Source organism: Chelon labrosus, assembly GCF_963514085.1.
Source record: "Chelon labrosus genome assembly, chromosome: 5".
NCBI lineage: Eukaryota > Metazoa > Chordata > Actinopteri > Mugiliformes > Mugilidae > Chelon > Chelon labrosus.
In genome coordinates, this window is record NC_140341.1 from 1794020 (window position 1) to 1805185 (window position 11166).

An 11166-nucleotide genomic window follows, 5' to 3' on the forward strand; every position below is an offset into this window, starting at 1 on the left:
ATGCTATTGTAGCCCTCTCAGAAGAGGACCTACAGTGTACCTTGACAGCTTTTGCGAAAGCATACAAACAGCTTGGTCTGGCCATTAACATCAAAAAGACTCAAATCCTCCACCAGCCACCACCAAACAGCGGCACTCCCCCAAACATCTCCATTGACAGCACCAGGTTGGAAAATGTGGACCACTTCCCATACCTTGGCAGCCTCCTATCATCTAAAGCCACCATTGATGAAGAGGTACACCACCGTCTTAGCTGCACCAGTGGGGCATACTGTAGACTAAAGAAAAGGGTCTTTAAGAACCGGGACCTCCAGTCAAAGACCAAAATCCTAGTCTACAAAGCAGTACTGCTCCCCACTCTTCTGTATGGGTCAGAAGTCTGGACCACATACAGCAGGCACCTGGGAGCACTTGAGGCCTTCCATCAGAGGTACCTCCGGAGAATCCTCAGGATAACTTGGGAGGATCGACGGACCAACACCAGCGTCCTGGAGGAGGCTGGCATCCCTACCATCACTGCCATCATCGCCCAACACCAGCTCAGATGGATTGGCCACGTCATTCGGATGCCTGACTCTCGCCTCCCCAAACAAGTCCTCTACTCACAGCTTGTCCAAGGAAAGCGTGCCCCAGGAGGCCAAAAGAAAAGGTATAAAGACAACATCAAAGCAAACCTCAAGAGGTTCCACATAGGCCTTAATACCTGGGAGGCCACAGCAACTAACAGGGCGGCCTGGAGACAACTTGTCCGAGACGGAGCTGCACAGTATAACGACGACCTCCTCAGTGCTGCAGAAGACAAATGCAGACGCAGAAAGGAAATCGCCTCCATCAAAAAGGCTCCACCCAAATCCACAATCGTTACTGCCCACCCATGCTCACATTGCCCCAAAATATGTGGGTCCAGGATTGGCCTCTTCGCCCACCTGAAGACCCATAAGGACCAATAAGGAGGACCGACATACTCGACCACGAGTGTCCGCCGATGATGATGACGTTAGCACATACAGAGGAGGTGGGTCATCGAATTGAAAAGGTAAGGAATTGTTTGGGAAATAAAAACGGCGAGTCGTCATTGCTAACATTAGCAATGCATTATGAGCCCGTTTCTCTGTCATTATGCTGAAACGCAGAGGAAAACAACATTAGTACGTCGATTATGGCAATGTGAAACGTAATTGAGACGTATTGAGTAGCCTAATGTTACCTCGGTAACCTGGCAACCTCGAGTCAGGGGGGAGGTTGTAGGGGATACACCGTTCTACAGTATTTTGAAAGTGATTGCAGTACCAGTTTTGGCCACAATCTTACATACTGTTCCTTTAACATCTTCCAACTTCAAAAACAAGTACAGCTCACTTAAATATAATAATTTCACACTACTTCACACAATTAAGTTTGTTTACTTACTTTTTCCAAGGTAATCCGTTTTCTAAATTTCTTTAAGTAAACTCAACTTGACCGAAACTCAATAAAGAAAAGTCGCATAACTTAATATACTATGAGAGAGAGCAGTACCTAATTTTAAATAAATGCACTTAACATACCTTAGTTTAGCCAAGTTAAAAATAAGAATCCACAAAATGGCGTTACAAACATGTTTTTTTATTTCAGTATCTGTAAACAACAACAACAATAATAATCAACATGCTGTTCATTCGGAAACTTGTCTAGAAAGAGATCATCAAAGGTCGAGTTTGGCTGAACAACTGAAGAGGGTGAATAGATAAATAAAAGGTCAGAATATCTCTTTAGCACCACATATAGTTAGTTTTTAAATGGGGTTTACCAGATTTGAATGTGCAAATACACTTGCTGATGAAGACATGGTACTGGGGAGGTTCTTGTGAAGCCACCATGCTTTAATCTATGATGCCTTAATAGCTGGCCTCATTTTGGGGAGATAAAAGTACAGAACTTACACGTCCAGTGGTAGAAATAAAAACAAGTGTAAAATGTATTACATTAAAGGTGCAGTAGGCAGGATTGTGAAGATCCAGGACTTAGCCAAAAAATTTGAACATCGACAACTTCTCAGTCCCTCCCCACTTTCCGCTAAAGCCCAAAACGGTCTCCCAAGCCCCTCCCCCCACAAGGGAGAGCTGTGCACGATAGAGCGCGTGCATATTGGCCCTGGAATACTGTGCACGAGCAGAGAACCGAGAGAGAGCGAGTAAACAACATGGAACACACTGATGTAGTTTTTATAATACCCTTCGTTATTGCTAAATAATTTGACCTAAAGTACAACGATACAGTCGTTATACTTTAGGTCAAAATATTTAGCAATAGTCAACTTTAGGACAAAACCAAGGTTAGGATGTTTCTGAAAGTAGCCTACATCGGTGATGTTTGCTATCAATAACAGTTAGAAGCATTCATTGTGGCGTTTTATTCCACAGTTTAGATTTATCAATTTGCTATGTGGTAGATATATGACCGCTACCTGTTGATGTGGTTAGACGTTTGAGAGTGAAGCTGAGGCACAGGCCTCAGACAAGGATTACATCCCGGCTCCTTCTACACGCCCACGGCGAGGTCGAGGTGGTGGAGGGAGGGGAGGGCGCTATGAAATGCGTGTCCCTGAGCAGTGATTGACACTCTGTTAGATACACCCCTGGACTTGATTGGTGCATCTGAATGTGGAGCGTTGGATGTCTTGCAAATCGCGCTACAGGCTCTAGGTGGGGCCAGAGGAGCCGATTTTTTTTTTAAATGACCTGCTTCATGCAATTATACTTGAACATAGGGTCAGTTTCAGCAAATATGACAGAAAGTTAGTTTTATAAAACTTGCCTACTGCACCTTTAAGACTGTTTAGTCACCTGTATTGTACAGTCTTTAAATCTTTTTGTACAGTCTGAATCTGTTTTGGAAACACCAAACAGTTGTCTATATTCTATAAGACAATACCAAAAAACATTTCTCACATTTATCATATATATATTTTTTTTGTTTTACAAAGGTTTTTAATGTAATAATTTTGCAATGGTGAATCAAACTAAGAAACAAAAATAAACATGAAATAAAAATGACTAAGAGTGACAATACCGTCTCTGAAGGATTTTGGTCCAGTCTACTGAGAAAGCTTCTTATCAGCGAAGCAGCAGTGAGGGAGGAGGTGTAGTGGGACGAAAAGCTGCGGCTGCTGCTGAGTTGGTCTGGCTGGGTGAGACAGTTATCTGGTATCCTGGTGGCCAGTAGGAGTCTTGGTGACCGATGGTACCTCTCTTCTAACTGCCACAGACACCACCTAAGTTAGGCTATATGGAAAATAAAGAAACATAAAAAATGTATTAAATCAGAACAATTTTAACAGTCATGTGTTACCACATTCTCATGTCCTTCATCTAAGCAAGATTAAATGATGAACTGATTAATACTGTTTCAATAATGTTTCCAGATTAGTGTATTAAAACAGACAGCAGCAATGTATTACTTAAGGATAAGCATCACTAATTAATCTGACCTGCATTTTTGAATGTCTAAATGAAAGCAGTACCCACCTGTCTCCTTTCTCCTGTGTTGGTTTGTTGGTTTTAGTATTTAGGGTCATACCACCTGCATGAAACAAACCAAACTGGGTAAAGTCACTAATCTGTGCCAGGCGTCAGCATTTATCAAACTACTGTAGTTATAAATAAGTGTAAACATTATTGAGTGTAATGTCCGGTTGTGGCGACTATGATAACATGATATTTTCCGTGCTTACCGCGTGGACTGGCCCGCTGCTCCAGCGCTTCACTCGGACTGTATTACCTTTCTCTACTGGGTCAGTTATGACCTGTCTGGAGCAGCGGGCGTGTACTGAGCCCGAGAAGAAGAAAGTCCTCAGGTTGAATGTTGTGTCTACAAACTGTAACCAACAAACCTTAACTGACATTACACACACACTGTCTGGACTGACCTTAGCTAATGTTTACGTCCCAGCACCAGCATGACTGCACCCTGACACACTTATAAATTCTGCTGCCTGGAGCTGAAGCAGGAGCCGGAGCCGCCGTCCATAGCCTGTTAAGCTAATTGGTTAGCTCATACAGCTAAATTAGCAGCGCGTCGTAATCCAGCAGCTAACAGACAGGAACCGGTGGAGACATGTTGAATATTAACACTACACTGGGGCTCATCCAGATAGAGTCAAAGCACTTTTAAACGATTTGGACACAACACTCAGTGTGTGTGTCTGCTGGTTGCTGCTGTTTGGAGACCTCTGGTGGTGATGGAGAGAACTGCAGTCTGGTTTCTCACCTGAACCACTTTAAAGCAGGTGTGTTTGAGCACAGCTTCACACTGACTTCAACAAACTCAGCTTTTTAGAACAACCCAGTTCCTGCTACATTAGGAGAGTGTAACTTTATTATTATTATTAGTTTATTTGTCAGGGATAATGCAGCGCACATTATTACATACATAGCTATCACAGTCAATGCCATAACAATGTCTGTAGATGTGTTACATAAAAGGTTTCTAGCCAGTTGGCTAATTTGCAACCCCAGTCCTGATCATCTTGTTCAAACTGGACTGTCCTGCTGTCTCCACAGACAGTGAACTAACCTCACATTGGACTGTCCTGCTGTCTCCACAGACAGTGAACTAACCACACACTGGACTGTCCTGCTGTCTCCACAGACAGTGAACTAACCACACACTGGACTGTCCTGCTGTCTCCACAGACAGTGAACTAATCTGAGGTCCTGTCCTCATCAACCTGTCCAGTCTTATAGTTCTCCATTCCTACCTGAATGTATAATTCTCCAACCTGCTTATGATTCCTCTTCTATTCATCCATTATAGCAGCTAACTCACCTGGAATAGAACGACTATTGTCACTGACAGTTTGATGCCCCTGTGCACTTGTTGGTCCCTATAACAGTAACTTTATCAGCTCTCTGTAAACACACTAAATGTTTCTACAATTAATATTTTGAACACTAGCTCTATCAATCTTTTTATTGATGATCAATCTCTCATTTAACATCATCAGCTGTATCTTGTACTCTTGTGTGTTTCATGTTTAGATGTTACATGTCTGCTTTAATCATATGTATGTATGAATTCCTGTTAAAAAAGAGTTCATCTTTCCACCGTTGCCTTCGTGCTGCTCTGGAGGTTTCATGCTCAGGGTTCTCTACAGAGTCTTGAGACAGTTAGGGACTGATGTTTTCACCCCCACCCAGAATGAGAGCAGCCTTCTGAAGAAGCATGAAGTTTTCTAAAAATGATGACCAAACAGCAGAACTCAGAGCTCTGATCACTTTAATAACAACAGAAAATATAACCTGGCAGCAAATGTTAATGCCATCTGGTTCAAAGTCCAAACAAAACAAAGAGAGAGAGACAGAATAGGCTAGAGGTGGGCGGATCGATCCAAATATCGATAATATCGATACCAACGTTGGTATCGAGATTGATCGATACCAATGTAATGAGATCGATACTTAAGTTTCAGTTTCTCTCGTTTCATTAAAGAAGCGACCCGACTCTGTTTGTCTAGATGCCGCTGCTGCCTCAGAGCAGATCAGGCTCGTTTTGCTCCTCCTCCCCCTCGCGTGTGTTTGTTGTACCGTCACGTGACTCCGCAGCGCCAGGTGACCGAACACCGCCCACCGCTACCAGCCAGGCTCGGCCAGCAGCAACGCATTACACACGAGAGAAAGAGTAGGGCTGTTTGGTTCTATTTTCGGGCCGAAAATGAAACGATAGCAGGTTGTGCTATTTGTAAAAAGGTGGTAAGATACAGTGGTAACACAACAAACTTGTAAAAGCATATGGAAATTTTTAAAATCCCCCGCCCACTTGGCCCCTACAGATGCTGATAAGAAGAAAAAAAGTGCACTAAAGGGGAGAAATGTTGTCTTATTTTTTGTTGTATTGTACTTCCTAAACACGTCCTTACATTATTTATAATATTTGTTGTGGAGTGATAATTTTCTACACTTTGTTTATTTAAGAAAAGAAAATCCAGAAAGAAGTTCAATGAAGGGAGAGATTAAGTTTTTATTGTAGTTTCTGAACATGCCTGAAAAATAATTAGTTTTTATTTGTCCTCAAGTGATCATTTTGTGTTGTTTCTGAACAAAAACTTTTATTGTGATAAAGTATTTTCTATTTACTTATAAACCAAATTCTGTACTGAACTTTAATTGATTAATAATCCAAAAGGCAAATCACGAAAACACTTAAAATGTCATGAGAATTAATTCAGATTTAGATTGATTCAGATTGATGGCGCATCCACCTGAATTTTTTAAAAGTATCGATATCGGTATCGGTATCGGTATCGGCGATACTGGCCCAGTATTTACTTGGTATCGGATCGATACCAAATCTAGCGGTATCGCACACCTCTAGAATAGGCGTGTTCGACTTCATGCAGATCTGTGCAGATCTGACTTGACGTGATGCATGCTGGGTAGAACAAGTTCATTTTAAACAATCATATTCGAGGTCTATGAGCATGAACAACCCAGCATGCATCACGTCAAGTCAGATCTGCACAGATCTGCATGAAGTCGAACGCGCCTAATAAGTGCATGTGGACTACACCAACTTTAAAGGAACAAAGGTAGAAATGAAAACAACCAAAAATAAAAACTACAAATGTAAAAAAAATAAAATAATTGAAACCCTTTTAAAATACATTAACTTCAAAATAAATATTTTAATCTTAAACTAGACAATTCCCCTGCGGGAAATCGCGAGAGTGATGCAGTGGCCGCAGCAGTCTGCGATACCATGCTATATTGCTGCGACAGTACGATGCTACGATGCTATGATGATGCTACTATGCCGAGATGCTACAATGCTATGATGCTAAGATACTAAGATGCTATGATACTAAGATGCTACAAAGCACTTACGTCGCGAATGTCTTTACTAAGTAGCATGTCTTTACTACCATGAGCAGCAGCTATAACAAAAAGCACAACTCAAATAGTCATTTAAGGCCTGGTTCCTACTGACAGGATGGGTGTGAGTTTGATGTCATGCAGGGTACAACAAACCAAACAGGATGAGGAGGATGCAGTAGGCCTGGCTGAGAGAGAGAGACACTGAGAAGGGTCGTCCTTTATGCTTCGCCTTCTACAAACTGAAGGACAGGTACAGGCAGCAGAGCCCTCCCAGCTCCACCTGAAAGCCAGCATCAAATAAGGAAGAGAGCGAGACGGATCGTCACACCCCCACCTTTAAGAGGGGTGTCCTCACTAGGATCCCCAGACAAAGAACGAGCAAATCGTGATAATTGATCGTTAATCATAATAATTTTAACAATAAAACTCATTACTCCTGCCTGAGCAATAGTTTAACAGTTCACGGCACAGTCTTACAGTTAGAAAAACATCAATATTAAACTTAACACATCCAGGCTGTAACAAGGAATCAGCGATGAAGTGAAGACCTTCAAATTGTCCTGTGAGTCCAGCTCTTCGTCTCACGTTGGACGTCACTGCAGTCTGTCTGGATCAGCTGGAGGAATACTATACGCAGACAAATAGACCTGTCAAATAATGTTATGTAACATACTTAATATAACTCTTATGAGTGTCCAACAGCTCATTATTTATTTAATTAAAAACATCATATATTAAATTACTCCAATTATATATATATACTGTCATTAATGTTGTTGCAAGCCATAAATGTTTCCTACTTTATGTGGTGGAATAATATATTTTTCAGTTTGACACAGTTTAATTTAAAAATATCTTCCCTTTAAATTGTAAAACGTCAACATTATTACTGTGATAAGCTCCCGCGAGCAACGCGGCGAATTAGCCGGCGGATAACCCCACTAGCCTCCGCATTAGCTCACGGCTAACCACCGCGGCTAATTCGTGTTTAACTCCCGCGGGTCTGCGGTTAAATCCCGGTTAGCTAGCGGTTAGCTAGCGGTTAGTTTGAGGCTAACTCCGCGGTTGAGTCCGCGGCGTTAAGGTAGCGGCTAGCTAGCTCCGTTAGCTCCGCTAGCTCGCTAACATACATGAGCTATGGTGGACGGCTAGTCGTTAGCGTCTGTTAGCAGTTTAGCTATTCACTGACCTAATAAGATGAAGGAAACGGGTCAGGGATGTTGTGTCAGGAGTTTCAGCAAAGCAGCCAGATATAATTTGTGTTTAAAATAAAGAAAAAAGGTCAAACATGACTGAGAAGTTGTCATTCAGTCAATGAGAAGAGCAATAGCTAAGAGGCCCAGCAGCTGTGTGAAAGCACCAAGGGAGACAGGCATGGTTTGGGGGGTTTTAATGTTTTGGCAGATCCTGTTTTCCACTGGGAGCTTAAATAGTGGCTAGCGCTGACGCGCTAGCTGCTCTGCTTTCTCTGTCTGTCATTTTACACACGCAGATTCAAATTAAGTGCTAAGAACTACTAAAATGGCTGCCTAATGTTAGCATTAGGTTAATGCATGTCTTTAATTTTTAGTGGCAAGAAATTAGTGGCTAGCTATTCGCTAACATGCTAATGGTGCCACTAATGCTACCACCAATTTCTACCACTAAAAATTAGCATTAGCCGCTAATGGTAACAATTAACATGACGCGCTAGCCACTAATTTTAACATTGGTTTAGTGTTAGCATGTCTTTTAAGCCACTAAAAATTAAATACATGCTAATTGCTAACATGCTAATTGCTAATATGCTATTCGCTAACATGCTAATGCTGCCACTAATGCTACCACCAATTTCTTGCCACTAAAAAGTAGCATTAGCCGCTAATGGTAACAATTAACATGACGCGCTAGCCACTAATTTTAACATTGGTTTAGTGTTAGCATGTCTTTTAAGCCACTAAAAATTAAATACATGCTAACTGCTAACATGCTAATTGCTAATATGCTATTCGCTAACATGCTAATGCTGCCACTAATGCTACCACCAATTTCTTGCCACTAAAAAGTAGCATTAGCCGCTAATGTTAGCAATTAACATGACGCGCTAGCCAATGACAGACAGACACCTGTCATTGTTCAACTTAGGTGCCAAAAGCCAAAATGGCTGCCCCACATACCAGTTACTTATGTCAGTTGGAAGTTTCCCGCCTCTTTCTGTGGAGACCCTCCTCTTCTGCTGCGTGTGAGCGTGTGTATGCCCATTGGGGCCTTGTTGTCACGGTTACCAGTTTGAATTTCAGTTAGAAGATGGCTAGAGGGAGAGAAAATGCTGAAACAAACCTCCTCGAACAGGAAGGCCTTGTGGCCAAACCGTGTTTCCAATCATTGAACCGACTTCACTTTGGGCATCTTGAGTCTTTCCTGAACGTCTAGATATGCAGTTTGTGGGTAAAATGAAGAAATGTGAGCTATAAAGAGCGATTCAAAGAAAGGATTGCTTCTGCTTTGCTCCAGAAATTTAACATGGCAGTCTATGAAGCTGTGGATGGGTGTTGCTGGCGCATCTTTGCGTCTCACGCCAAAACTATAAGACTTTACAGCTTTAGCAGACGAATTTGAGCGAGAAGACAAATTTTCCTACGTTTCTATGTATAAATTATGTCTGAGGTGTGAAATTTGTGGCCACGGGAGCAGTTTCTGTTTTATTTTTTGCCTATTTTCTTCTCTCCTCCTCACTCTACCTGCCACTCTAGCACCAACATTCCGCGCAATACACACCCATTATAAACCCTGAAATTTGAGTAAAAACCTACACAACTCTGAGGCTTCATAGTTTAAAAACGGTAAAAGTTGTCGATAAGTGAAGTGAATCGCTGAAGAGAAGGCAAGAGTACCTACGTTTTAAAATTTAAATGGAGTCTCTCGGTGAAAGTATGCCAGAGCAGTTCATTGTTGAAAATGTCTGTTGATTTTTTTTTTTTTTCGGGCTTCTCCATTCATTTCAATGGGAAATTTCTCGCGGTTTTTCGCGAATAAATTCGCGAAAAACTCGTCAATCCCTTATAAAAGTAATAGCACGGGATTCGGGATCAAAACACACGTTTTGATATATCATGTGTTGGGGTCCTCTCGCCGGTTCGGGCCGCATTAATCGGCGAAAAAGGGCGGAAAATGAATAAGTAAAAATAAAACTGCAAAGAAACACGCAGAAGATCAATAGTGGCCTCGTGCCTATGGCACGAGGCCACTCCTCCCATAGCTTGCTATGGGAGGAGTGGCCTCGTGTCATAGGCACTCGGCACTAATAAGAAGAAAAAACGTAGTGAAGAACAATAGTTTGCAGTGCTTCGCACTGCAAACTATTGACTCCCATAGCTTTGCTATGAGGGTCAATAGTTTGCATTGCGTAGCACTGCATCACTAACTAGACAATTCCCCTGCGGGAAATCGCGAGAGTGATGCAGTGGCCGCAGCAGTCTGCGATACCATGCTATATTGCTGTGATAGTACGATGCTACGATGATGCTACTATGCCAAGATGCTACAATGCTATGATGCTAAGATACTAAGATGCTATGATACTAAGATGCTACAAAGCTAAGATACTATGTTGCTACGATGCTAAGATGCTACAATGCAATTATACCAAGATGCTATGATGCTTTAATGATCACCTGTTCATATAGTCATAATCCTGGTGAAAATATTTGCGACTTACGTTGCAAATAATTTCATGTTTGACTACAAAAAGTAATGGTCAGGTCAAGACAGGTATGAAAGTATTCGCGACTTACGTCGCGAATGTCTTTACTGAGTAGCATGTCTTTACTACCATGAGCAGCAGCTATAACAAAAAGCACAACTCAAATAGTCATTTAAGGCCTGGTTCCTTCTGACTGGATGGGTGTGAGTTTGATGTCATGCAGGGTACAACAAACCAAACAGGATGAGGAGGATGCAGTAGGCCTGGCTGAGAGAGAGAGACACTGAGAAGGGTCGTCCTTTATGCTTCGCCTTCTACAAACTGAAGGGCAGGTACAGGCAGCAGACCCCTCCCAGCTCCACCTGAAAGCCAGCATCAAATAAGGAAGAGAGTGGGAGGGATCTCACTAGGATCCCCAGACAAAGAACGAGCAAATCGTAACAATTGATCGTTAATCATAATAATTTTAACAATAAAACTCATTACTCCTACCTGAGCAATAGTTTAACAGTTTACGGCACAGTTTTACAGTTAGAAAAACAATAATATTAAACTTAACACATCCAGGCTGTAACAAGGAATCAGCGATGAAGTGAAGACCTTCAAATTGTCCTGCGAGTCCAGCTCTTTGTC